At 49.8% G+C, this 27,129-nt stretch overlaps 1 long non-coding RNA gene across 2 annotated transcripts; it reads right to left on the bottom strand.

Annotated features, from left to right (window-relative positions):
• Positions 1-1,522: 1,522 nt before the first annotated feature.
• LOC135174756 (uncharacterized) lies at positions 1,523-8,174 on the bottom strand. 2 transcript variants are annotated; one of them, XR_010302075.1, is made up of 3 exons: positions 8,106-8,174; positions 4,317-4,759; positions 1,523-1,906 (listed from the first exon to the last, which is right to left on the bottom strand). It is a non-coding gene; the product is annotated as an uncharacterized LOC135174756 (long non-coding RNA). The 2 variants fall into 2 exon arrangements; XR_010302076.1 differs by lacking the exon at positions 8,106-8,174 and adding an exon at positions 7,807-8,064.
• Between the last annotated feature and the right edge of the window lie 18,955 nt (positions 8,175-27,129).

Below are 27,129 nucleotides of genomic sequence, written 5' to 3'. Positions count from 1 at the left end.
ACCCAAACCCCAGCAACATACACCTTTGTGATACATCTCGGCAGGCTTTGGAAAGCTTGTAACAGACAAATACACCCAGAGCTCTGTGAATAGCAGTTGCCAGGCTGGCTCTCATCCTGCTTCATTTGGGTAAAACTCCCTTTTGACATCAGCTGGATTAAGGTTTGTTATTAACTACAGCAAAAATCCAAGAGAGAAAAACCACATCTAGCTGCAATCTGCAAGAGCGATGTTGAGGTGCTGGAATGTGTCCAGAGAAGGGCAATAAAGCTGGTGAGGGGCCTGGAGCACAGCCCTGTGAGGAGAGGCTGAGGGAGCTGGGGGTGTGCAGCCTGCAGAAGAGGAGGCTCAGGGCAGAGCTCATTGCTGTCTACAGCTACCTGAAGGGAGGCTGTAGCCAGGTGGGGTTGGTCTCTTCTGCCAGACAATCAGCAACAGAACAAGAGGACAGTCTCAAGTTGTGCCAGGGGAGGTCTAGGCTGGATGTTAGGAGGAAGTTCTTGCCAGGGAGAGTGATTGGCATTGGAATGGGCTGCCCAGGGAGGTGGTGGAGGCACTGTCCCTGGAGGTGTTCAAGAAAAGCCTGGATGAGGCACTTAGTGCCATGGTCTAGTTGACTGGATAGGGCTGAGTGCTAGGTTGGACTGGAAGAGCTTGGAGGTCTCTTCCACCCTGGTTGATTCTGTGATTCTATGAACACTGTGCACATCTTAGGGCCACAAGAAGCAGCAGCATTTAGAGTGCAGAGTTTCTAGGTCTCTTTTTTTGATTTTCTCACTGGTTATTATGTGCTGTAAGATTTCAATTGTCCCATCCAGGAGAATAAAAAAGGGAAGTGAAAAGTGGCTCATGGAAACGTCACAGAAAATCAGTGTGTGCAACACCAAGGCTGTGCAACATTTTAGTGTCATTAATGCCTTTTTTTTTCTTATAGGAAGATTAATAGCACAAAAACCAGGCAGGAACTGGCAACTAAACCATCTCTCTCATTTTCACTGTGTTCTTACAAGCAACAGGCATTTTAAAACACTGTGGACAAACAAAGAGCCAACTCTATCTTAATTTTCACCGTGCAGATTCATTGGCCTTGATGGAACAGCACAATCCAAAGGAAAGGCTGCATTTGGCCCAGCTGGGAACAAGGAATAACCTGAAAGGTACAGGAGTATACCTGCAAAGTTCTTCAGGTTTCACAACCAAATTCTTGTGTGTGAGACAGACTTGAAGGGCTAAAAAACCTGCTGGTATAAACAAAGTCACTGTCCCTGGAGGTGTTCAAGAAAAGCCTGTCTGAAGCACTTAGTGTCATGGTCTAGCTGACTGAATAGGGCTGGGTGCTAGGTTGGACTGGATGAGTTTGGAGGTCTCTTCCAACCTGGTTGATTCTATGAAACTATTTGAGCTTGCTCCACTTACATCCCAGCATTTGGCACCCAAGTGCTGAGCAGCTGCAAGCACAAAACCCTCCACCTGAAAATAAAACAACCCACAAAATCAGACCAATAGATCACAAAAAAAGGGATAGGAATTATTCTGTTTTAATGTGTCAGTTTGACACACACTGTTAAGGTTGAGGTGGTGGAACTTAGCAAGCTCTCCCTGCTACAACCAAAACAAGAGGGGATGTAAAGAAGTGACGGCGTGAAAGGCCTCAGCTCCACAGTGACCTCTCCAAGCCTGTCATGACACACAGTTACCTTGAACCGTTTGCAACTCTCACATCCAGTCTGCTGGGATTTTTTAATTCATGTTAAAGCAGTGGTTTCTGAGGCCAGTAATTTGTGATCAAAGTGATTCCAGCTGATCTGGCCTGAACCCTGACTCTTTGCTGTCAAGAAGTTGACCGTCTTTGCAGCAGCAGCAGCTTGCATATTCGTTTTGCCTGGCTTCTTTGCAGAGCAGCAATCTGGAGAACAACACATAACAAGAATTAAGGCTACAGCTCTGACAAGGGCTGCTTCTCAAAGGCATCTGTCTTGGGTTTGTGTTGAAGAAGCTGTTCAGACTTCTCTAAGGCTCAAGAATGAACAAAACTAATACCTTTAGCATGTTCATATAAAGCTATGTAAAACCAACCAAAACAAAGGAAATGTGCTGGATTTTATCCAGCTGAGATCAAAAGACTTTGGACCCTCTTGTGCAAGCTGAGCAATGCAACATTTCACTCCAGCTCTTAGATCCACTGCTGTGGTGCTTTCCAAATAGAAATAGTGGTGTTAGGGTTTCTTTTTCCTTCTTCAATGTAACAAAATGTTCTGCAAAAAAAACATCAGAAGGCACAAATCCAGGCTGGGTGCAGAGTGGGTTGAGAGCAGCTCTGAAGAAAGAGACTCGGGGGTGTTGGTTGCTGAGAAGCTCCCCATGAGCCAGCAGTGCCCTCATGCAGCCCAGAAGGCAGCCCTGTGCTGGGCTGCATCCAGAGCAGTGTGGGCAGCAGGGCAAGAGAGGGGATTCTGCCCCTTGACTCTGCTGAGACCTCGCCTCCAATCCTGCCTCCAGGTCTGGTGTCCCCAGCATAAGGATGACATAGAGCTGGTGGAGAGAGTCCAGACAAGGCCACAAAAATGGTCCAAGGGCTGGAGCACCTCTGCTGTGAGGATAGGCTGAGGGAGCTGGGGTTGATCAGCCTGGAGAAGGCTCTGGGGGCACCTCAGAGCTGCCTTCCAGTACGTGATGGAATCTTCCAGGAAGGCTGCAGAGGAACTTTTCCTAGAGGCATGACAAGAGGGACAAGTGGTTTGAAGCTGAGGAAGAGGAGGGTTAGACTGGATCTTGGGAAGAAGTTTTTCAGTGTGAAGGTGGTGACACTCTGGAATAGGCTGCCCAGGGTGGTTGTGGCTGCCTCCTCCTGCCTGGCTGCATCCAGGTTAGATGAGGCTTTGAGCAGCCAAGTCTAGTTGAGAGGTGTCCCTGCCCGTGGTGGGGAGGTTGGAGGAGATGAGCTCTGAGGTTCCTTCCAGCCTGAGCCATTCTAGGATTCTCCAATTCTCTTCTGAAAACACCTGGGAAAGTGTTAAAGTGTGCAGTGTGGTATTTTGGTTTCCACATCCCCTGACAAAATGGGTTTTTTTTGCCTGGGGAAAACGAAACAGAAGAAAAATATCCCCTAGAAATCTATGCATAGTTTCCTCCCACACACTCAGTGAGAGATTTACAACTGAACAGCAGTTCCTTCAAACCTTCACAACACTGCTCTGAATTAAACTTCTGTACTCCTACCTGTAAATTATACTGTTAATTAGTTAATGGCTGTAATGTGCTCTGGAGAAGAGGGCTCATTAAATAACATTGTTCTGTACTCCAGTGTATAATGTTCCACTCTTCATTAATCTCCCAACTTCTTCCTGAACCTCTTGGTAGCAATTAAGTTTCATAGCCTCAAATAGCAAATTAGTCTATTGTCTGACTTGAGTGAGAACATCACCACTCACAAAGTGCTTCCTGAAACCTTAGCTTCAATTATCTTCTCGGTAATTTCAGTCTGGTACCTCACACCAAATGCCCCAAAGAAAATTCCTGGTCTATGCTTTGAAAACATCAGCCCTGGATAAGCCAAACCCCTACTATGGCCAAGGGACTACAGTTTTTTTCAGCAAGCTGAAATCCCACTCTGAAGAGTAAATGAGGGGCCAGATGTTCAGAAGACCTTAGTATGCAGAGTGCTTGACAACTTCCAAAAACTTACAGGTCTTACAGCTGCTGAAACCCACTCCTGGCAGCCAGACTTGGCAAGAGACCTTTCAAAAATGTGGTCCACTCTGCCACCTGGCCAAGTCCAAGATCCATTTGCCCTTAAAATTCCTGGATGCCTTCAGTAAAGATAATCCCCATGATGAAGTTAGCAGGAGACCCAGCTGCTTTCTCTGGTTTCTGGTATTCCTCCTAAGTCTTAGCTAGGCTGGACAGTGCTCCTCGCTCCTCTGGGGACAGGGCACATACAGCCAGATCTATAAGCATGCAGAAAACCCCAGTAACTCCCTATCTGATGGGCAACTGTTTCCCTGCAGGGCTCCTACTTGAGGCATCACCTCTCTGCCTTTCCTAGACTACCTTTTAAATGCTCTGCCTTCTTAACCAGTTCAGCTACCCTCAAGTGGTCAATATCTTATTGCTCTGACTGTGACAGGTCCTCAACAGAACCCCAGGGCCAGGAAAAACACATAGGTCCCACGCCCTTCAGTTTGGAGTGTGCCTTCCTCCTCCTTCAGTGAAAGGCTGCAGTTTCTTAAAGCAACACCACTTTATGGGCCCATTAAAGGACCTCTAAGAATCTGCTGAGACCAGGTTTGATTGAGCCACATCAGTCTCTCACACACCTGTCGAAGATGTCTGTCTTCCTTTCTTCCCTTACAAGATTCTCCTGCTTCCTGTTTTCCTGGCAGTGCTGGATTTCTTGGTCAGTGTCACCTGGGCAAAGTGGTGACCTGTGATCTCCCTGCACAGATGGCAGTTCATGTGCTGCAATGGTCTCCAAGAATCTCCTACCATGTGGCTGTGGTAGAAGGCAGGCACCTCATGGCCTTGAAGCTCTTCCCATTTCAGGAGCCCCTCCACTGGCACATCCTGGAGGAAATCAAAGTTCCACTTCTGCTGGGCCTGCTCAACGCTGCTGTGCAACATGCACTCAAAGTCCTGCTGCAGCTGCTCACGGTCTGTGGTGCCAAAGAGGTTCCTCTGGACTTGGGTTCTCTTCCCCAGCCTCTGCTCCATCTTTTCTCCTGAGCACTGCTCTCTGGTCAGCACGTACAGCAGTGACTCCCTGTTAAGGACATAAAGACTATAAGTACATTCAGGTTAGTAAGCACTGTCTACTCCTTAAGGGGAGTGTGGTAGAACCCCAGATACTTTAGTTCCTGCTACAGGAAACCTTGGTTTGGTTGGGAAGAAACTTATCCCAGTCTCCAGTCTCGAGTGAGAATTCTCATCTATAGGATGTGCTAAAGGGATGGGGAAGACTGAAAAAGCTTTGCCTCTTTCATGCATCCTTATTTCGCTGTACAATGAGTGAGGGTTTGTCCTGAGGGGATAAGAGACCACGAGGAACTGGACAATGTCCCAGAGGTAGTGCAGCAAAAGACAGAGAGCACAGAACTAGTAGTTAGGGAAAACCACTATGAGCACCACCTTCAACAGGGGAAAAGGCCTGAAGACTGACTAGGAGCTTCTCAGTAATGGGATGGTGTTGGTGCTCAGATGGTTCTGTACAGAGTCTGCTGCAGAAAACTCAGATACTGAGGGATGTAGCTACCTTCTCCCTAGTGGAAGCTGAGTGTCAGTTATATAGCTGATAACACAGATGATAAACTGAGGAGCAGAGCTTCAAAGACACCTGCATCCACTCATAAACCTTATTCCCTGTCTTTAGCAGCTTTGAACCAGTGTTCTGGAAATGCATGGACCACAGCCACAGGAAATGAAACCACGGAGTGTCAGGTCTGGGCTGCCCTTGTGGTGCATGGATTGATTCCAAATGCTGGGTGTGGTTTTCTGGTGGCTGATGTCTGGTGGAGCTCCAGGATTGGAAACAGAGCAGTTCTGTTTGGTCTGGCACACCATCTGGGGCTGATCATTAGGTCTGATGGGACTACAGTGTCTCCTGGACCCCAACCAGGTCCCATGGGTGGTACTGCACCATAACAAACGATTAGACCGGCTCGTTCTGGGTGAGCCTTCAGCTACCAAGGGGAGAAGAGCTGGCAGATGCTCACTGTAAGCTCCTCACCCCCGGCAACGCCTAGGAAAGGTGGAAATGCAATTGTTCCGAAGAAATGCAGCCGAGAGCACAGCCAAGGATAATCCTCTAGGTGGCATCCAGCACCCCTGAACTTCATGTAAAGCTTTTCCCAGCAGTTCAGCTGTCGGGATACTCCACGGTGCTGTCATTAGAGTTAATAACAATCACACCTCTGCCGCTTCTTCGTCCAGTGCCAAGTCCTGGGCAGTTCAAACTGAGTTCATTCAAAGGCAATCAGGTCTTAGGAAAAAGCATAAGGTCTCAAAGCAGGGTACACCATGCTTTGAGGGCATACCCTGTTGACAGCAGTGAACCAGGGATAGGAAGAAGGAAGGTATTTCTCAACCAACTACAGCTTTTCCCAATAGCTCATTTTAATGTCAGGAACGAAGCATTAAACATCCTGCTTTGCTCTGGTAATGACTGTGGCTATTCCAGCACAGCCTGGGAACCATCAAGTCATAGAGTTGCAGAATGGTTTGGGTTGGAAAGGACCTCCAAAGGTCACCTAGTCTGACCCCCTGCAGTTGAAGCAATGGATGTTGTTTGATTGCTCTGGGTTTCTTTTTCTGTAAGCATGCAGAAAGCTGTCTCACAGAATCAGAGTGGTTTGGGTTGGAAGGCACCTCCAAAGCTCATCTAGTCCAACTCCCCTGCAGTCAGCAGGGGCATCCTTCACCCACTCAGGTTGCTCACAGTCTTGCCCAGCCTCACCTTGAATAGCTGCAGGCATGGGGCCTCAGCTAAAACCCTGGGCAACCTCTTGCAGTGTTCCAGCATCCTCATGGTGCAGAACTTGTTTGTAACATCCAATTTAAACCTGCTCTTTTCTCTAGTGCCTTGTCCTTACAGCCATCTCCTTCCAGGTGTTTTGCTGGCAGATAAAAAGCCTGCAGAGAGCATAGTTATAGAATAACCTTTCCCTATGGAAAATTCCCTCCTAACGCACTTACGTCATGAATCACAAATGCTTCCAACTCTTCTAAACTGCCATCACCACGTCTGCCTATTGTCATGCTCACATCCAGGCTGAAATCCCAGCCCTAGGGAAGTCAGCCCAAGTTTACTGCTGCAGAACTAGAACACGGCTCCTTGCTTTTTTCCAGGGCTTGCCTCCAAAGCTGCCTTGCCACTATTCCCACAGCTCAGCCTGAGCTGAGAGGCAGCGTGTTAAAACACCAACAAAATTAGACTCAAACGTTTCTGAGGTGCAAAAATGTCACCGGTAGGGTCCATCCTTTTTTAACCCATGACTTCTGCATCACCCAAAAGCAAGCTGTGAGCCTTGTTCTGTCCTGCTCGTACCTACCCATACTTGCACCCTCACTGAGCCCCTCTCCAGGACAAGCACTGAAGGCTGGAGCTCTGCACTAACAGTGGCCACCTCTGGTTTTCCTCCAGCTCTGTGCTGGCTTGAATGAGTTGAAAAGAAGCAAAAGCTCCTTAGAGAGCTCAGGGATAGCTCCTTGCATCAGGCTTTCAGAGTACCAGGGGAAATGCTGCGTTTCTGCATTTCCTGTATCAGCACGAGTTAAAAATTCCCAGCGGCAGCAACTGGGCAATGAATGCTGTGGGTGTTTGACCTTCACTTTTTTTGGGTGAACGTCTGCTTCCTAGCTAATTTTGATGCTGAAAGTTGCTAGCTATAAACGTAACTTTCAGACACCTGGTGGGTGCTCAGGTACCCTTAACTCATCCTTTCTCGAACTAGAGCTCAATCACAGCATCATGCTGGTGGCAAGACCTCTAGGAGCATTCCGTCTAACCATCAATGCAACGCCAACATGCCCACTAAACCTTGCCTAAGTGCCACATTTACACTTCCAAGGATGGTGATTCTGCGTCTTCCCAGGGCAGTCCGAAGAAGAGGTCTCCCCGTTCCTTCGGGGTGCTAAGCAAGCCCCTGCACCTGCAGCTTTGGCATCCTTTCACCTCCTCTCTGCTTCCCCCGGGGCTCGCTGCCCTCGCAGGGCATCTGACGGCCAACACCCGTCCCCCGCACATACGCCGTTCGTGGGGAGGTGAAGGGGAGCGGCGGAACGCGTGTGGGAGCGGGACTGACGTGTCCTAACCTTCCCGTAGTTACGGAGCGCCCGGGCACCGTTTACCGCGGTGCTCCCCGCGGCGGGGGCCGGTGCCGGGAGCGCTCAGCCCGCCGGGCATACCCCCTGCCGCTCTGCAGCTGAGCTCCGCCTCTTCCTTACACCCCCGGCGGCGGCGGCGGCGGCGGCTGGGATGCGTACACAAAACTAAGTGCAGCTGGCAACTTCGTTCCCGGAGCGGTCCCGGCGGGCACCCTCCGCTGTCCCGCTCCCTCCCGGCCCCAGGGCCTGGCGGCAGCGCGGACACCTCCGCCTCAGAGCTCACTTACATGCGAGTGTGCGTCCCGAGTGCCGCCGGAGCGGCGGCGGGAAGCGAGCGCGCACGGAGCGGGCCGGGCCGCGGGCGGCAGCGCCGGGGGCGGGGGCGGGCCCGTCTGCGGCCCGCGTGCCGCCGGGGCGGGGGGGCGGGCGGGGGGCGCGCGGCCAGGCGCCGCGCACGTGGCGCCGCAACGTGACGCCGCCGCCCGCGGGCCCGGGCCGGGCTGCGGCCGAGCGCCCGAGCGGTGCCCCCCGGCGGCCGAGAAGGCGAAAGGTCTGGTGGGGGACACCAAGGGGAGTGTGGCCAGCAGGTGCTCGGCACCCTCTGCTCCGTCCTGCTGAGGCCGCGTCTGAAGCGCTGCGCCCCGTTCTGGGCTCCCCGCTTCAAGGGCAGGGAGCTGCTGGAGAGGAACCAGAGGAGGGCCACGAGATGATCTCAAGGCTGGCACAGCTCTCTCAGGAGAGGATGAGAGCCCTGGGGCGCCTTGGCCTGGAAAAGACCAGACCGAAGGAGCTGGGGGTGTTCAGTGTGGAGAAGAGAAGGCTGAGGAGAGATCTTACTGCTCTCTACAGCTGCCTGAAAGGAGGCTGGAGTGAGGCTGGTGCTGGTCTCTTCTCGCAAGTAACCAGCGACAGGCTGAGAGGAAATGGGTTTGAGCTGTGCCCGGAGAGGTGTGCGTTGGACGTGAGAAGATAGTGCTGTAGTGCGAGTGGCCTGGGGCCTGGGGCAGCCAGCTGAGCAGGAGCCAGCAGTGTGCCCAGGTGGTGTGGAAGGCCAGCGGCATCTTGGCTTGTGTCACGAACAGTGTGGCCAGCACAACTAGGGCTGTAATTCCAATTCCACCCCTGGGCACGGCCCTGGTGAGGCCTCACCTCCAATACCGTGTGCAGATCTGGGCCGCTCCAAGGAGGATACTGAGGTGCTGGAGCAGGTCCAGAGAAGAGCAGTGAGTTTGGTGAAGGGACTGTAGAGAAAGTCTTACGAGAGGCTAATGGAGCTGAGGGTGTTCAGCCTGGAGAAGAGGAGACTCAAAGGCGATGCTGTCACACTCTGCAGCTGCCTGCAGGGAAGCTGTTGTAAGGTGGGTGTTGGACTCTTCTCCCAGGTGACTCATGACAAGATGAGAGGGCATGGCTTGAAGCTGTGCCAGGGGAGGCTTAGGTTGAATGTTAGGAAACACTTCCTCATGGAGAGGGTGATTAGACACTGGAATGGACTGCCCAGAGAGGTGTTGGAGTCACTGTCTCTGGAGGCATTTAAGGAAAGATTAGGTGTGGCACTTGGTGACATGGCCTGGTCAATGTGGTGGTGTTAGGTCATAGGCTGGACTTGACCTTGAGCTCTATCCAAGCCACAAAAATTGGGTGATTCTGTGGTTCTACAGTGAGGGGTTGGAACAGGCTGCCCAGGGAGGTGGTGGAGTCGTCGTCCCTGGAGGTGCTCAAGAAGCAGTAGATGTGATATTTTGTAGATGGCTTAGTGGTCACAGAGACAGTGATTTCCCATTGGAATGGGCTGACCAGGGAGGTGGTGGAGGCACTGTCCCTGGAGGTCTTCAAGAAAAGCCTGGCTGAGGCACTTAGTGCCATGGCCTAGTTGACTGGCTAGGGCTGGATGCTAGGTTGGACTGGATGATCTTGGAGGTCTCTTCCAACCTGGTTGATTCTATGATTCTATGATTCTATGGTAGCTGGGTTATGGGTGGACAGGCCGATCTTAAATGTCTTTTCCAACCTTCATGATTCTGTTACCTTGTAAAAGTGTAGGAATACCTAAAGAGGGGAGGTGATAAGGAGGAGCTGGGGTCTTTTCAGTGGTGCCCACTGATAGGGCAAAGGGCAAGCTAGAACACAGGAGGTTTCACTTGAACTTAAGGAAAACATACTTTACTATGAGGGTGATGGAGCAATGGACAGGCTGCCCGGAATGGCTGTGCAGTCTTCTTCTCTGGAGACTTTCAAAAGCCACTTGAACTTGTCCACCTGATCTAGGTGAGCCTACTTTAGCAGAGGGTCTAGATGATCTCCAGAGGTCCCTTCCAACCCCTACCATTCTGTAATTCAGTGATTCCCTGGGAAACCTGCACTGAGGAATCAGGGAAGGTCAAATTAATAACACAGTTTGTGTTGTAGCTGCGTGTACTCAGGTGCCTTCTTTTAGCACACGGATTTATTTGTGCCAAATGCTGTGCATCACCTTTTTAGCTGTTTCCAGTCATCAGCTGAGGTTATTAAGGTAATTCACGTTTAAGCATCACCTTGTTCTCAGGGTTTTGCTTTGCAGTGTGCTTTTTTACTGTGGGTTACTCCCCAAGGGATTATTCTCTGAGTAAGTTCTGAAATTCTGAGGTCACTCATGCCTGGATGTCTCTCAAAATCAACTTGATACCTGGTTGCAGCTTTACAGTTAATTGGCAGTGGGATGCTGCAAGGGTTTGCAGCAGCAGGAGGGCTGTAAGTAAGTGTCCCCTTTACAGTCATGTACTAGTTGAACCCTTTTTGTTCTTTAATCCACTGGGATTGCACTCTGAGGTGTGCTGCTGCCTTTGTAGTTAGACTCATAGAATCAGTCAGGGTTGGAAGGGACCACAAGGATCAGCCAGTTCCATCCCCCCTGCCATGGGCACGGACACCCCACCCTAAATCAGGCTGGCCAGAGCCTCATCCAGCCTGGCCTTAAACACTTCCAGGGATGAGGCTTCAACCACCTCTCTGGGCAATCCGTTCCAGGGTCTCCCCAGTCTCCTGCTGAAGTTCTAGAGGGGGAAAAGCAGGTTAAGAAAGGCAGAAGCTCCAACACAGCAGATCTTTACAGAGGTGGCTGTTTGGTGGTGGTTTTTTTTCTCAAGTGTGGTTGTGTTGGGTTTTGCAGCTTCCTGTTTTTGTGCATGCTGATAAGAATTAAATAGTAGTAAAAAAAAATACCTATATCTATACAGTGCCTGTATTCCTGGGCCTTATGTGGCAGCTCAGCCCAAAAGCTGATGAAAAACAAGGGAAGATGGTTGGTTTGGTGGGGAAGAGTTGTTCATTTAGGGCAAGTGTGATAAATGTGAAGGGTGACAGCTACCTTATTATTCTATCAGTTCTGGTTTCTGTGCAAAGCTAAGGGTTTGTGTTCTTTGTAGCCTTTATGAAGTGCTAGTGAACCAAAAGGCAAATTGCTGCATGGTGCCAGAGCTCTCTAATAGTGTGTGCCTTGAGAAATGTTAACCAAGGGTGTTCCTATTTTCAGTTAACTCTCTAAGTGCAGGCAGGAATGCAGGCAGAAGGATCACTGCTGCATTATCTATTCACCTGTTCACTGAAGAGTCATTTTTTTAGAATAGGCTTAAGAGTATTGACCACAGCATAAAACTGGAACATAAAACACAGGAAAAATTGAGGGCTAGACACTTTCACACTCCATTTATCCTCTTACACAGAAATTAGACCCTAGGGCACAGGAAAACTCCAGAATTCTCCCTGCCCCTAAACTCTACCTCAGCAAACAGGTTTGCCATTAGTGTTCATGAGTGCTTTGTACCTCGCTGAAACAAAGCTACTTCTGCTTTCTTCAGGGTGAGGAAGAGATTCTGAGTAACTTAAGATACAGAAAATACAGCTGAGTGTATTTGTTAGTTAGGATATGTGGTGTTAGAGATGAGCCATTTACAGAATCACAGAATGTTAGGGGTTAGGAAGGACCCTCAGAGATCATCCACTGCAACTCCCCTGCCAGAGCAAGAGCACCCAGGGCAGGTCACACAGGAACACATCCAGGTGGGTTTGGAATGTCTCCACAGAAGGAGACTCCAGGTCCTCTCTGGGCAGCCTGCTCCAGGGCTCTGGCACCCTCACAGGGAAAAAGTTTTCCCTTCTGTTTCTGTGGGACCTCCTCTGCTCCAGCTTGCCCCCATTGCCCCTTGACCTGTCATTGGACATGCCTGAGCAGAGCCTGGCTCTATCCTCCCCACACTGCCCTGCACATCTTTATCCATATGAATTAGGGCTGGGAGGGTCCACACTCAGGATATCCATCTGGAACAGCCCATCAGGCATTCATGTCCACAATAGAAGGGGAGGAGGGGCTGTGGCTGTTATGAGGGATTTTGGTGTGTTGGGGTTAGGTGAGTGTGTTGCATTTTCTGTTACTCCTTTTCCATGTGCTTTACTCTTGTTTTTACTCCTGTTGTTCGTTCGTTCTTTGTGTTGTTCTGTTGAACTCTTCTCAGCCCACAGAGTTTGGTTATTTTGCTCCAGAGTTCTCCTTCCCATCTTACTGGGAGATGATGGGAGGGGAGAAGTTATGTGAGTGGCTACATGGGGCTCAGCTACAGTTGGGCCTAAAACCACGATGATGTCTCTCTCCTGGAAGTGTTCCATGTCATGTTGGATGGGGTTTGAGCAACCTGATCTAGTGAAAGATGTCTGTGCCTGTGGCAGAGAGGTTGTTTTCATAAGGGTGTCTAGTGACAGGACAAGAGGGAATGTTTTGAAGCTGAGGGAGAGGGAATGTTTTGAAGCTGAGGGAGAGCAGGCTTAGGCTGGTTCTTAAGAAAAAGTTCTTCTGTAGGAGGATGGTGAGTCTCTGGAATAGGCTGCTCAGGGAGGTTGTGGCTGCCTCCTGCCTGGATGAGGCCTTGAGCAGCCAAATCTAGTTGAGAGGTGTCCCTGCCCATGGTGGGGAGGTTGGAGTAGATAATCTCTGAGGTCCCTTCCAGCCATTCTAGAATTCTTGGAATTAGATGATATTCAAAGGTCCCTTCTGACCTCAACCATTCTGTGATTCAAAAGTTGACAATATTTTTTTGCCCTTTTTTCCTCACTCTCCTGATGCTAGTGGGAACCTAAAGGCTGTCAGATGACTGGAGGTTTTCATTCATTTTCTCTTGGGTGGACACCAATGCAACCAGTGCTGTGTAAGTGTCTGGAGTGATGAACCTACTTCTTAAGGATTTGAGGCCGTTGCCCACTCTCTTGCCCAGCTATCTGAGACATTGGCAAGGTTAAAGCTCTGCGTTCCTTTCCTCACCAGCTGAATGCCACCACATTAGAGTACATGACTGAGCTCTGTTTGCTTTCTGCCCTGGCACTTTAATTTGGTTGCTTTTCCTTTTTTCAGCTGCCAGTTCGCACAAAACCTGTAAAAACATCATTTTCTTTGATATTTCTTCCTTTCTGCCAACTGTTTCAACAGATTCCAAAGGAGCAAAGGGAGGTTTGGCAGCAGGGTGGGTGAGGAGGCATCTCATCCACTTTGGAGAGCAGGCTGAAATGGCAGCTGCTTAGAAATGTGACAGATGCAGTGTGTTTTCTGTTCCCCGTGCTGCCTTTTGCTGACTCGTCCTGTATGGCAATGAATCCATGGAAAATAGGCTCTAAGGCAGATCATCTCAGTGCCTCTAATGTTTGCCTAGGAGGCCTTTGAGATCTGAGGGGCACTTGGTGGCTGAGGGCTCCCTCCTGGAGACAGAAGTGCTCATGGTTATCCTAGATTTCCTGCTCCAAAGTGAGCTGTGCATTTGTAATGTGTCAGTTACTGCTGCTCCCCTCTAGTCTGTAAACCATCTGGGTTCAGTTTTGGGCACAAGAAAGACATAGAGGGGCTGGAGCAGGTGCAAAGAAGAGCAACAAAGCTGGTGAAGTGCCAATAGAATGAGTCTGATGGAGAGTTGCTGAGGGAGCTGAGACTGTTTAGTCTGAGGAATGATAGAATCATAGAATCAACCAGGTTGGAAGAGACCTCCAAGCTCATCCAGTCCAACCTAGCACCCAGCCCTATCCAGTCAACTAGACCATGGCACCAAGTGCCTCATCCAGGCTTTGCTTGAACACCTCCAGGGACGGTGCCTCCACCACCTCCCCGGGCAGCCCTTTCCAATGCCAATCACTCTCTCTGGGAAGAGGCTGAGAGGAGACTCTACAGCTATCTGAAGGAACAACAGAGAGAGGTAGAGGCTGGTCTCAGAGGGAACTAGTGACAGAACAAGAGGTAATGGCCTGAAGCTGCAGCAGGGGAGGTTTGGACCAGATACTAGGACAGATGTTGTCACTGTAAGTGATCAGGCATTGGAAGAATCTGCCCAGGGAGGTAGTGGAGTCACCGTCCCTGGATGTGCTTAAGGGTGGTTTAGAGGTGGCATTTAGCACTGTGGTTTAGTGGTGACCTTGGTAGAGTAGGGTTCATGGTTGGACCTGATGATCTCAAGGGGCTTTTCCATCCTGAATAATTCTAAGATTCTGTGGGAAGTGTCAGCTTGCTCCCTGGCTTGGCTTTGGTGTGGGCTAGATTGCATGCTCTCAGGTGGTGCCATGCTATGGTTTGGGACCCCATGTGCCAGAGGCCATTTCCAATGTGTAATATGAGCACAGAAGACAGCCTCAATCCAAGAAAGGCCATAGCTGAGACTGTACTGCACTCCATTGTTCACCATGACTTGGATTAGGCCTTTGAGTGACTTGGGAATGAAACTGAACTTCCCAAAGCTGGTGTGAATGGGATGAGTCAGCATAAAAGGGATTGGAGGAGGAGAAGTACGTGGTGAAGAGATGACCCACAGTTTCCTACAGGCTAGGACCTTGAGAGACAGAAGGAGAGGCCTGGAGCACAGCCCTGTGAGGAGAGGCTGAGGGAGCTGGGGGGGTGCAGCCTGCAGAAGAGGAGGCTCAGGGCTGACCTCATTGCTGTCTACAACTACCTGAAGGGAGGCTATAGCCAGGTGGGGGTTGATCTCTTCTCCCAGGCAGCCAGCAACAGAACAGGGGGATGTAGTCTCAAGTTGTGGCAGGGGAGGTCTAGGCTGGATGTTAGGAGGAAGTTCTTGCCAGGGAGAGTGATTGGCATTGGAATGGGCTGCCCAGGGAGGTGGTGGAGTCGCTGTCCCTGGAGTTGTTCAAGCAAAGCCTGGATGAGACACTTAGTGCCATGGTCTGGTTGATTGGCCAGGGCTTTGAGCTAGGTTGGACTGGATGATCTTGGAGGTCTCTTCCACCCTGGGTGATTCTATGATGCTATGAAATCCAACACAACAGATCAGCCATTCCAGTGTGGTGTTCTGCCTGGTACCTCCGGCTGGAAACTGCAGGGGCTGTCATGGACGGTCACCTAGCATCCGGTCAAGGCAGATGAGGGAGGGAGTGAGCTCACAGTGCAGAGCTTTGTCTTGTTTGTGGTTTTTTAATGTTTCTTTCCCTTGTGAAGGCCCTTCCATTTTGGTCAGTCAGAAGTGCAAAGGCTTCTGTCACTTCTCTGCTGCCAAAGCACCCCTTAGTCTGTCATATGTCTGGAGAAAGACTTGCTACTCAAAGACGTGTTTGATCTTCTGTTGAGGCCAGCACTGATGTCTCTGGAAGAGCCTCTGCTCAGTTTTGACCTTTTCCTGACAGTTTTGCTCACACCTGGAGCTAGGGTGGGCCTGCTTTTGATCACCAAGCTGCATCTGTGGCTATGCTGGCTAGAAGGAGAGCACAAGAGGTTGGTGTCTGACAGCCAGCAGGTCAAAGTGCAGAGCTTTCCTTCTTGCATAATGCACACAATCAGGTGCACAGAGGATGTTCTGCACCTTCCTCTGGAGCACCTGGCACTGGTTACTGAGACAGGATGCTGGATGAGGTGTCCATCTGCCTCGGTGTTGCAGTGTTGCTATCTCCCTGGTGGGCTACTGTCCTGTAATAGCCTTCCAGCTGGTAACATGCTGAGGACAGAGTTCTAGCCCCATCCCCCACTTGAGCTGTTGGCAGCCTTGGTGCAGTATGACCAAAGCTGCTGGAATGAAACAAGGGTTTGGAAAGGAGCTGCCCATTTCCTGCTCCCTTTTTGCTCCCGAGGGCAGCAGATTGAGAAGAGCTTAGTGAAGGCTGACCAGGGCATAAGCCCTCCCTCTTCTCCTTCCTCCTCCTTCTTGGGAAAGCACAAATAAGTGCTTACTCCGCACTGAGAAAACACCTTGATGGCTTCATCTGCAAAAAGAGCTCTCAGGATTGGTTTCCCATCCCTTAACCCATTGCCTGGCAGGTTGAAAGAGAAGAAAGGAGTCAGGAGCCAAACACAACATTAATCAGATGAAAACCTTTCTTGAGACTCATTTGTTTTTACTTCAGTTTCCCTGTTTCAGTTGCCTCATTTCTCCTGGAGACCAGGGGCAATGGACCAGACAATAGCCTGTAACACCCTTCACAGGATAGATTTTATAGTATCCAGCCCAGAAATGTGCTCCTAGTCCTGGCTAATCCCTAGCTGCAGCAGTTAGCCAGTTGGCTGGACATCTGGTCAGACAGCTGATGCTTTCATCAGCACCCAAAGTGGGCCTGTCCTGTGAAGGGACACAGCAGATTTTTTTTTTATCCTGTTTTCACATTGTGCACTCTGAAACAGACCATCTGAGACAGGTTAAGTCTTGGGGGCATCTGCATTGCTTCAGAAATGTCAAGGATGATGAAAAAGGGGCACAGAAGTCTGACTGCTACACTGACCTCCAGCAAATGCTAGGAGGGGAGCTTTTTGTCTCTGTGCTAGGCAGAATCCTAGAATGGCTTAGGTTGGAAGGGATCTCAGAGGTCATCTACTCAAACCACCCCACTATGGGCAGGGACACTTCTCAACTAGTCTTGGCTGCCCAGGGCTTCATCCAGCCTGGCCTTCAACACCTCCAAGCAGGAGGTGTCCACAGCCTCCCTGGGCAGCCTATTCCAGAGCCTTACCACCCTCCTACTGAAGAACTTCTTCCTAAGCTCCATTCTAACCCTGTTCTCCCTTAGCTTCAAACCATTCCCCCTTGTCCTGTCTCTAGCACTCTCATGAAAAGTCCCTCCGCAGCCTTTCTGTAGGATCCCTTCAGCTATTGAAAGGCAGCTCTAAGGTCTACCCTGGAGTCTTCTCTTCTCCAGGCTGAACAACCACATGTCCTTTGGCCTGTTCTCACACCAGAGGTGCTCCAACCCTTGAATCGTCTTTGTGACCTCTTCTGGACTCTACCAGCTCTGTGTCCTTGTGCTGGGAACACCAGACCTGGAGGCAGGATTGGAGGTGAGGTCTCAGCAGAGCAGAGTCAAGGGGCAGAATCCCCTCTCTTGTCCTGCTGCCTACACTGCTCTGGATGCATCCCATCACAGGGCTGCCCTCTGGGCTGCATGAGGGCACTGCTTGCTCATGGGGAGCTTCTCAGTAACCAAGACCCCCAAGCCTCTTTCTTCAGAGCTGTTCTCAATCCACTCCGCACTCAGCCTGGATTTGTGCCTGGGATTGCCGCGACCTGGGTACTGGACCTTGCATTTGTTGCACCTCATGCAGATGGCAGTGGCCCATTTCTCAAGCTTTAAGGAGTTTAGAAACAGTGAGCAGAGCCACTCTGCTACCTTTTTATTCTATCAGTGTGTCTGAGGGTACCAGGCTAGCTGTACATGCTCTGCAGTAAGAGAGAGGAGCAGTTTTCCTTTGTAACAGGAAATAAACCCCTAAGGCAGGACAGTCAGCTAGCCATTCGTGCTGGAAAGTGTCCCAGCAGCAATGGTGGTGGCAGCAGTTTATCAACAGAGCTATGTGATGGCAGTAGCACACCAGTGCTGCTTTCAGCATTGTCCCTGTCTGTTTGAGCAGGAGAGATGGGTGGGAAATAACACCAGCATGGCTAAAAGATGATGGGTGGAAAAAGGGAGCAAGGGAGGTTAGACTGTGTTGAGAGCATTTCAAGTGTATTAAGGCAGTGTTTCCCGTGGCACATTGTGAGTAAGGAGGAGCCAAAGGCTGGGCTGTAGGATACACAAAAGGCAAGTTTAGTCTCAGTTTCAGGAAGGATGTTCTGTCAGCTGTTAGATTGTTGTCTGGTTTCCCAGGAGAAATCAGGACAGGATTTTTTCAAACCAAATGGGGCAAAGAAGGAGAAAATTCACAGACAAAACCAGTCCAAATCTGGCTCCTACATGGACATCCAAGATCCCTTTCCCTTCTTTGCAGACTTTTGTGGTTTGTGCTCCCCAGTTAATTGTTCTCCATTAACCCTTGTTACTGAGCAGCCACAGTGTATCTGGTGCCTGTTAACATGGCGTGTCCTCTTCCACTGGTCTCACTTCCCTTCTGCTCTGTACTATCTGTTCTTCTTGTGCTTGCTCTCTCATCCTCTCCCACCCCACTACCTGCCCCCAGGGACTGAGCTGGGTCTTCTCCTGCTTCCAGATCTATCTTCCCCTCAAATTGTGAATTCCTTACCCTGAGGACTGCGTTGTGCCTTGCTTCCACAGCAGTGGGTGGCTATCCTGGAGGCAGTTTTTCATCCCTACAGTTCCCTGCACCTGGCTAGGAGAGAGGAAGGCTGTTATCCACAGTTTGCTTATTTGAGGAAGCTGTGAGGCGGCCAAGAAAAGAGGTTTACTTGAAGTGGCATGCTCAGGCCAGGAACAGGCTGACTCAGTTCTCTGGTATTCCACCCCAAATCCTTTCCACCAGCCCGTGGTTTCTGCTCTCCTCTCTGACCTATCCGTCAGGAAAATCTGTAATGCCAGAGCACTCCCAGCATGTTAAGTGGCACAGAGGGGGAAAAAAATGATACAGAGGAAGATCAGACTTAGGAGTGATGCTGGAAACTTCTCCCTTCCCTTTGGATGAAGCATTTAAACCACTGCTGCCATTCCTTTCAACAAACAAACCAGGCAGGTGTAGCATTATTTACCAAGTGAGGAATTCTCCATAAAACGTCCCCCAGTTTTGCAGTAATAATGCTTTTCAGTGAAATATTGAACAAAAACAACACCAAAAGACACTGGCAGGTGGTATCTTCTAAGTCTAGGCAAGAGGCACACGTTTTTTTCCAGTAGCGGCACACAGCCTGCTGACTGCAGCTAGGTGAGAATGCTAAACATTCCCAATTTGCCTGCTGGCATCTGAAAACAGGGATAAATTCCTCCACAGGCAAAGGACAGATGGTGTGGGCACTCACTACTCAAATGCTGGCTTCCTGAAGGCAGAAAGCTATGCAAATGCAAAGGATCTGAGTGGGAAGGATTGTTAATGAATGATTACCTTTACTGGGATGTTGTTGTGCTTTGCCAGCGGTGCTGAGCTCTACCAGAGGGCTTAGCCTTATGGGCAGGTAGAGTATTGCTGTGGTGGTCTTAATTTAGCCTTTGCTCAAGGAATAATCCTAGAATCATAGAATGGTTTGGGTTGGAAGGGACATCCACAGGTCTTCTAGTCCAACCCCCCTGCAGTCAGCAGGGACATCAGGTTGCTCAGAGCCTTATCCAGCCTCTCACCTTGCATAGCTCTAGGGATGAGGCCTCAACCATCTCCCTGGGCAACCTGTTGCAGTGTTCCAACACCCTCATGCTAAAGAACTTGTTCTTCACATCCAATCTAAACCTGCTCTGTTCTCATTTCAGACCATTGCCCTCGACCTGTAACTTCAGGCCTTTGCAGACAGTCCCTCTGTAGCCTTCTCGGAGCCCCTTTCAGGTCTTGACTCATTTGTGGGCAGAGTGGGAGAATGTCTGAATGCAAAACTGTTGTGGGGCTCACATTCTGAGTGTTGCAGCTGTTGTGTGATCAGTGCATCCCAGCCCTCCTGTCTCTCAGTGAGGCCGCTTCGGTGCTAGCTGCAGCTGCACACATCACCTCTAAGACCACTTTTCAGCTCTTCATATTCATACCATAGCTGCTGTACAGTCTACACTCCAAGAGTTTCTCCGTGCTGCGTGATGACAGTGTCCCTACCGAGCAATGGATGTAGATGGGCAGGCAAAGGGGCACTCACAGTCCCTCATGCAGGATGTAGCTTTTGCACATCAGTGTCAGAACCCAGGCCAGGCACCACAGAGGAGCTGTGGTAGTGAATGTGAGCAGGCTGTTGAAGATACAGCTGAGTTGGTAGAAGGCTAACTGGTAGCCAGGCTGAGGAAGAAGGAAGACTGGAGGAGGACTTGTGAAAGCAGGAGCACAGAGGGAGAATGGGAATAGAGATAGGAGATCTGGTTGTCTTGCTGGGAAACAGATAAGAGGCACCTTAACTGGGAAAAAAGTCCTGCGAGAGTGGACCAGGAATATGGAAGGGATAAAACAAGATGATGTGGAAAGGGGCTCATCTGTAATGGTCTGTAACAAATACCTGGCCAAGCAGCACTACTCCCTCAAAACTGGAAGGGAACCAGAGGTTTGGATTATTCCCTGCTAATAAGTGACTGTGAAACCTGAGGGCAGTGTGCCCCATCTGCCTGTAGTACAGGAACAGCTTTGAAACTACCTGGTGCTTAGCTCAGGTGGCAGAAGTGTCCTGGATGTCGTTTTTGCTGATGAGCCAACATGGTTTTGCCCAAGCCTGCCCTATTTGCCACTTCAGATTGTTGCTCACCTCTTAACTTTGCCAGCTGAGGTGTTCACGGATCTAATCCTTCATGTTGGTTTGAACAATGTGCATTGTCTTTGTGCAGTGACACTGTGCGTTGGCTTGCACAGCTGGTTCTCAGCTAACACTTCTCCACAGCTCATGGTGCATCTCAGAGAGTGAAGCACTTCAGATTCTCTCCTGTAGCATCTTCTGTTACCCCTATCCATGTAGCAAGCCTATCTGAGCCCCTGAACATGGGGTGTTGGGAGCAGTGATCAGCAGTGCATGCTGTGAAGGTGGCTGCAGCACTGCACCACAGCTGAGGGGTTTGTTGCTAGCCACAGCTATGCTCCTTTCTTTGCATTGGATATTGTCATCCTTTACTTCAGGAGAGGCTGACCTCAAGGTTGACCTCAGAGAGAAGCTGATTGAGTATATGCTGGATGAGCATTCAGTGAGGTGAGCTGGAAACTGCAGGAATGGTGAGGCCCGTGGGGTGGTTGGTCAGCCACAAGAAGTCTGGTTGGAGGAAAGTAACCAGTGAGAATCCCAGAGGTCAGGGCTGAACTCAGCACCACACAGCATAGTTACTAGTTGAGTTTGAGGGTGGTGAGACTCTGGAATAGGCTGCCCAGGGAGGCTGTGGCTGCCTCCTCCCTTGGAGTGTTGAAGGCCAGGTTGGATGAGGCCTTGAGCAGCCGAGTCTAGTTGAGAAGTGTCCCTGCCTGTGGCAGGGAGGTTTGAGTAGATGATCTCTGAGATGCCTTCCAGCCTGAGCCATTCTAGGATTCTGTTATTCTATGAAGTCTTCCAAGTGCTCATTTTTTATTATCATTAAGTGTGGCCTAAGTATTCCTGGGATCATCCCAGACACTGTGCTGTGATTTCTCCCGTCACTTGATTTGAAAAGAACCTTTCTCTCATTTCTCAGTAGTTCCATTTTTTGCCAGTCCCTGTCTGATATTTTACACCCTGACAAAGCACTGCAAATTCCTATGTGGCTCCCAAAATTCATACATATTACAGGATGGGGAATAAGGTGGAAGAAGAAAATATATTTTTTCACTACTTCTGCCTCTTATGCTGGAGGCTTCTTTCCAGTTAAAACAAGGCAATGTGAGGTTTACTTATCTTGGGGATCTCAAACTGTGCTTCAATAACCTGCAGGCAAGAGACCTCACCCACTCAGTGCTCTGCTGAACAGAGGCTTGAACCTTGCTGACATTCTTGGAGCCTGGTGCCTGTTGCTCCACTCCAGAGCCTTTACAGCATCAAATCATTGGCTCATTTGCCACCTGCTCCCTCCCAACCCATAAAGGAGGATTGTGGGGTTACTGCTATGAATCAGTTCTGTGCAATGTGACTGCTGTGTCACATGTTGTAGTTGCTTTCTTAGTTCTTTCTCTTGATGTCCTGAAAGCTTTTCATTAGTCATACAGAGAGGGGAAAAAAAACAACCAACAAACCTCAACCCTCTATGTTCACATTCTCAGGGTGAATTTTCCAGCCTGGATAATTTTTTAAAGACTCAAGCTTTGGATCCACACTTGAATTTTTTTGCAGTCAGGAATAACCAGGTCAGGAAACCATGAGTTGTGAAAAAAAAAAATGGGTCATTTGGGCTTCCAAGTTTGTGGCTCACTTCACTGTGCTGGCAGACTGCAGCTCAGCTCTGCTGCCTGTGCCACAACTGCTCAGCACTTCTGGAAATTTGAGTCACTTACTGTTAGGGGATCAAGAAACAGATTCAGATTCCCTGAATCTGACAGATTCTAACTTTGTAACTTTCAAAAGGTTCTCTTTGTTACTTGAGAGAGGCATCTGACACCAGTTCCTCCTATTTGTAGCAAAATCATAAGAACAGGGCAAAAGCCTCTTGAAACTCTTTGGAAAATCCAGAGTCTAAACTGAATTCTTTCTCTCTCTCTCAAAGGGATGCTCAGCTGGTGTTCTGCCTGAGGCTGTGGAAGATTAATCTCCATCACAGAATGTTAGAAGTTGGAAGGGTCCTCCAGAGATCATCCAGTCCAACCCTCCTGCCAAGACAGGATCCTCTAGGGTAGTTTGCACAGGAATGCATCCAGGCAGGTTTTGAAAGTCTCAGAGAAGGAGACTCCACAACCTCTCTGGGCAGCCTGCTCCAGTGCTCTGTCATCCTCACTGTGTAGAAGTTTCTCCTCATGTTGAGGTGACACCTTCTATGTTCAAGTTTGTATCCATTGTTCCTTGTCTTATTACTGTGCACCACCGAAAAGAGATTGGCCCCATCCACTTGACACCCACCCCTCAGATATTTATAGACACTGATCAGATCCCCTCTCAGCCTTCTCCAGACTAAACAGCCCCAGGGCTCTCAGTCTCCATAGGGGTGATGCTCAAGTCCCCTAATCATCCTTGTGGCTCCATGCTCTCTGCATATACTTTTATGAGCCTCTACTGCTATCCTAAGAGCTGGGACTTTACACAGTTTTGTTAGCCAAGGCCTTTGCTCTTCTGTCTCTCCAGTTTTCCCTCCAGGGCATCAATTGTCATTTTGCTGGACAAGCAGATGTGCAAGGATGCAGTCAGCCCTGGGGTAGGTCCTAAATTCTGCCTGGATCCTTATTTGTCTCTCTGGTGGGCTGGTTGCAGACCTTTACAGGTGTTCAGTCATTGGAAATGCTCAGTGTAGTGCATAATGGCTGAGCACATTAGGGCCTAGCTCAGTACACCATGGGTTTCCAACTCACACATGTTCCTTTTGATAGTCCCAGCTATGAATCTCAAAGGAGCTAGAGGTCTTTAGCCATATAAGGTCCTGTTTGCACTTGTTGAGATACTGGGCTGTCCTGATATTGCTGGGACAGAATCCCAGGCCAACCATGGGCTGCAGGCCACTGGCAGTTCTGAGTCAGCTGGGACAGCTGCTTTGAGTTGGCTCAGCAGTGTGTCCCTGGCCATCAGCATCACACTCAGCATAAAGGAGAGGGAGCTAGGAAGAAGGAGGGTCTTCTGCTAGAGCCTTCTGCTTGGGCTCTGCCTCACCCCATTCCTGCTCCTGAGGCCTGCCTTCCTGTTCAGTGTGACTGCTGCACCTTTGCCAGGCTGAGTATACCTTCATCTACTTTGTGTTGATGTTGGTACCAGTTTGGCTATCCCATTAAATCCATTTTAAGTTCAACCTGTGACTCTTCTCTCCTTTTCCTGATCTCTGTTCTCTGGTGGGGAGGAGTCTCTGGGTAGTAAGTGCAACTGCTGTAGGTACTGCAGTCCCACAAGGTGATAAATCCATCTCTGAGTCCTACTAGTTGGGTGACATGGCCCCTGGGGTAGCTTGGCTTCCCATAGGGACTTACAGAGAGGTGCTGGGGAAGTGACACCACAGTTCAGGGATCAAGCAAAGAAAGCAAACTCACAGCCTCTTGAGTTAAATCTCAGGTGTCACAGAGGTTCAGCTCTGTAGCCAGAACTGAGGGGGTTTGTTCTTGCTGTTACAATCCAGCTCTTCAGCTGAAGGCACTCTGTGTTTGCATTTCACAGAGTTACAGATTGCACTGGTTTGGAAAGGATCCTCAAAGGTCATCTTGTCCAACCTCCTGCAGGCAGCAGGGACACCTCCAACTAGATCAGGCTGCCCAGGGCCACATCAAGTCTGATCTTGAATGTCTTCAGGGATGGGGCCTCAACTACAGCCCTGGGCAACCTGTTCCAGTATTTTATCACCCTCGTTGTGCAGAACTCTCGCCTGATGTCCAATCTAAATCTCCTCTGCTCCAGTTTCAAACCATTGCCCCTTGTCCTATCACCACAAGCCCTTCTGAACAATCCCTCCCTGTTCTTCATGTAGGTCCCTTTCAGATATTGGAAGGTCTCCCCAGAGCCTTCTCTTCTCCAGGCTGAAAAACCCCAGTTCTTTTAGCCTGGTCTTCTATCATGGGAGAGGTGGTCCGGCCCTCTGATGCTTTTGGTGGCCCTCCTCTGGACCCTCTCCATCAGGTCCATGTCCTTCTTGTGTTGGGAAAAGGGAAAGATTTGATGTAGTGGCTCAGCCCATGCCTCTATTCCCTCTTTGGGTGATGCATGCTGTTTGTGATAGGAGGGTGAAGGATTTTCTCTTCAGCCAGGGCTTTCCTCCACTGTGAAGGATTTTCCTCTCAGCCTTCCCACTGCACCATGCCCTCTCATTGCCTGTGTGACTGTGGGGACTCTTACAAGGATCAGGGTGCTCATGATCTCTTAAATGGGCTATATTGTAAGGGGAAACAGGGAAAGGAGGCCAACAATTCTTAACCTCACCCTGCTAAGCCACGGCACCATGGCATCCTTACCAGGAGAGTCTCTGTGAAACATCTGTGATCATACAGGGATTGCTTTGCAGGAAAGAGATGGCAGCAAAGCATGTCTCAGCAGGAGACCTGGCTGCTTGGTGTAATGTAAGGACACAGCACAGAGAGCAGTCCCAACCCTCACCAGTTCCTCCTTAGCAATATGCCTGCAGGGCAGCCCAGACAATCCCATGTTTTTCTGCTGTGAATTTTTGTAGGTGAATTCCTTTCTCCTCCTTTGAGGTGACTGCTTAGCAGTTGCAGTCTGTCTGAGTACACCCAACATTTCCAAACCAAGTGTCTGAAATCAAGCCCTGAGCATGGATGCAGAACAAGATCTCTGCTTACAGCCTGAGATGAGACAAGGTAGGGCTGGAAGGAAAGAGACTTCAATACCTTAATTTGAGAAGGTATTTTAAAATACCCAAAAGTCTTTTTAAAAGGTATTTAGAGCCTGTTCTAAGTACAGATTTCTGCATCCCTGCATGTATGGCTTTGCCCAGCTGCAGTTTCCCTGTGATCTGCTGCTTGGCTGTGCTTGCGGGGCCTGGAGTCCCTCCCTGTGCCCTGCATTCATTTGAGAGTGTCTCACCATGTTACAGGGTAGAGCCCCTTCCATTTGTGATAGCCTCTCAAGGCCAGGCTCCTCTGCTTGATTATGGAAAACCTTTCTCCTCCCTGGCCTGGCACAGGTTGTCTTGGGCTGCTGTAGATACTGGAATACTTTGGAGACATGGCTGTTGCCCAGGCAGGCAGGGAGCTGTGCCTGGATTCTGTCCACTTTGTGCTTGTTATGGAACAAGTTCTTTAGTGTGAGGGTGGTTGAACACTGCAATAGGTTGCCCAAGGAAGTGGTTGAGATATTCAAGGTGAGGTTAGACAAGTCTTTGAGAACCTGCTCTAGTGGAGGTTGTCTCTGCTTGCTGCAGGGGGGTTGGACTGGATGAGCTTTGGAGGTCCCTTCCAACACAAACTATTCTAGGACTCTATGCTGAGCAGAGCAGAGCAGAGCAGACAAGTGTGTGGCATCACACAGCTAGCTGCCTACTGCCACTTGTCAGCTCCAGATCCTTCCTGCAGTTAACTGGTGAGGGCAGTGGTGCTGAACTGCTGCATCTCCTGGCACCCTACCCAGGGCAAGACTTGGCCGCAGGTTACTCTGTGTGCATTAGAAACTGGGATGCAGATACACCTATGGACAGGAATTACCTACAGCTTCAGAGGCCTGCAAGAACCCTCACTGGAAACACAAAATTAGTCAAGGTTAGAAGCAATTCAACTCTGAGAAATAAATGAGGGCTTCTGAACTTCACCTTGGTTTGGCTGCAAGCCTGTGATAAATCTACTGCTTGCTTGGGACTTGTTGAAAGAATCTGTAGCTTCTTTGCAGCCCATGTGGCTTCCCTAGAAGGACAGCTAGCTGCTACAGTACCAGCAAGGTGACAGCAGCTGGCTTTTCTCTGCCCTCTGTGCAGCAAAACAAAGCAATCCTCAGCCTTCTCTAGCCCTCAGTGAGTGAGCTCTAGGAATGGCTACAAAAGCCTCTGGGCTTTTCATTTGGCAAGGCTTCCCTCTGCCTCTCTAGGTTTTGGAGGAATGGGAGGGAGGAGGGAGGCTCTGCTGGTTTTGCTGAGATGGGTGTCTGAGGATGGGACTTCATCTGCACCACCTCTGCCCACTGCCCTCCCCATCAGTGGTGGGCTGGAGTGCTCTAGAGTGCCACTGATGTTCTGGAGTGCCCTCAGTCTGGAGCAGCCTGAGTGACCTGTTCAGAGTCTCTCCCATTCTGAAGCTGAATTAGCAGGAGATGTGACTCTTGGCTTGGCTCTTGAGTAGAAACATCTCGGAGGGAGGGATAGGGGTGGGAGGGTAGATAAAGTGAAGCTGCTTAATTGGTAAACTGCTTGGAGATCTCCCTGCAGGGCTGGATTCCTGCTTCCCATACACATCTGCTGGCATGTCTTTTAGGACTTTGTAGTTTTCAGTTTGGAAATGCAGATCAGTGAAAGAGGAAGAGAGGGGGAAATAAACCCCACCCCAGTAAAACCCCACTCCCCAAACAAACAAAACCCAACCAACCAAAGAAAGCAACCAACCAACCAAGCCAGAACAAAGCCTCACCACCAAACTCAAGAAATGGTACAGCTGCTTCCAGCAGGAAGAGGCCATGCTGGGAACTGGGCCTTTGGATGGGGTATCCTCTGCTGATCTAAGTGCCCCAGTAGGCATGTCCAGTACTTTGTAGGTAAGAATGACTGCAGTATAGAAGGGGAAGGCAAGAGGTCTGCCCAGCTTGTATTCTCCCCACCCCCCTCATTAGAGCCTGCTCAAAAGGGCTGGCACAGGCTCATTTTAATGAGTTTTAATCTCTCTTCCTCATGGTCTGAGCCAAGGGTTTTCCTGGAGAAGCTGAGTCACAGGGCTTGCAGCCGGAA

This window comes from Pogoniulus pusillus, chromosome 4 (genome assembly GCF_015220805.1).
Source record: "Pogoniulus pusillus isolate bPogPus1 chromosome 4, bPogPus1.pri, whole genome shotgun sequence".
NCBI lineage: Eukaryota > Metazoa > Chordata > Aves > Piciformes > Lybiidae > Pogoniulus > Pogoniulus pusillus.
The sequence above is the reverse complement of the archived record's forward strand: the minus strand, read 5'-3'. Positions and strand labels throughout refer to the sequence as shown.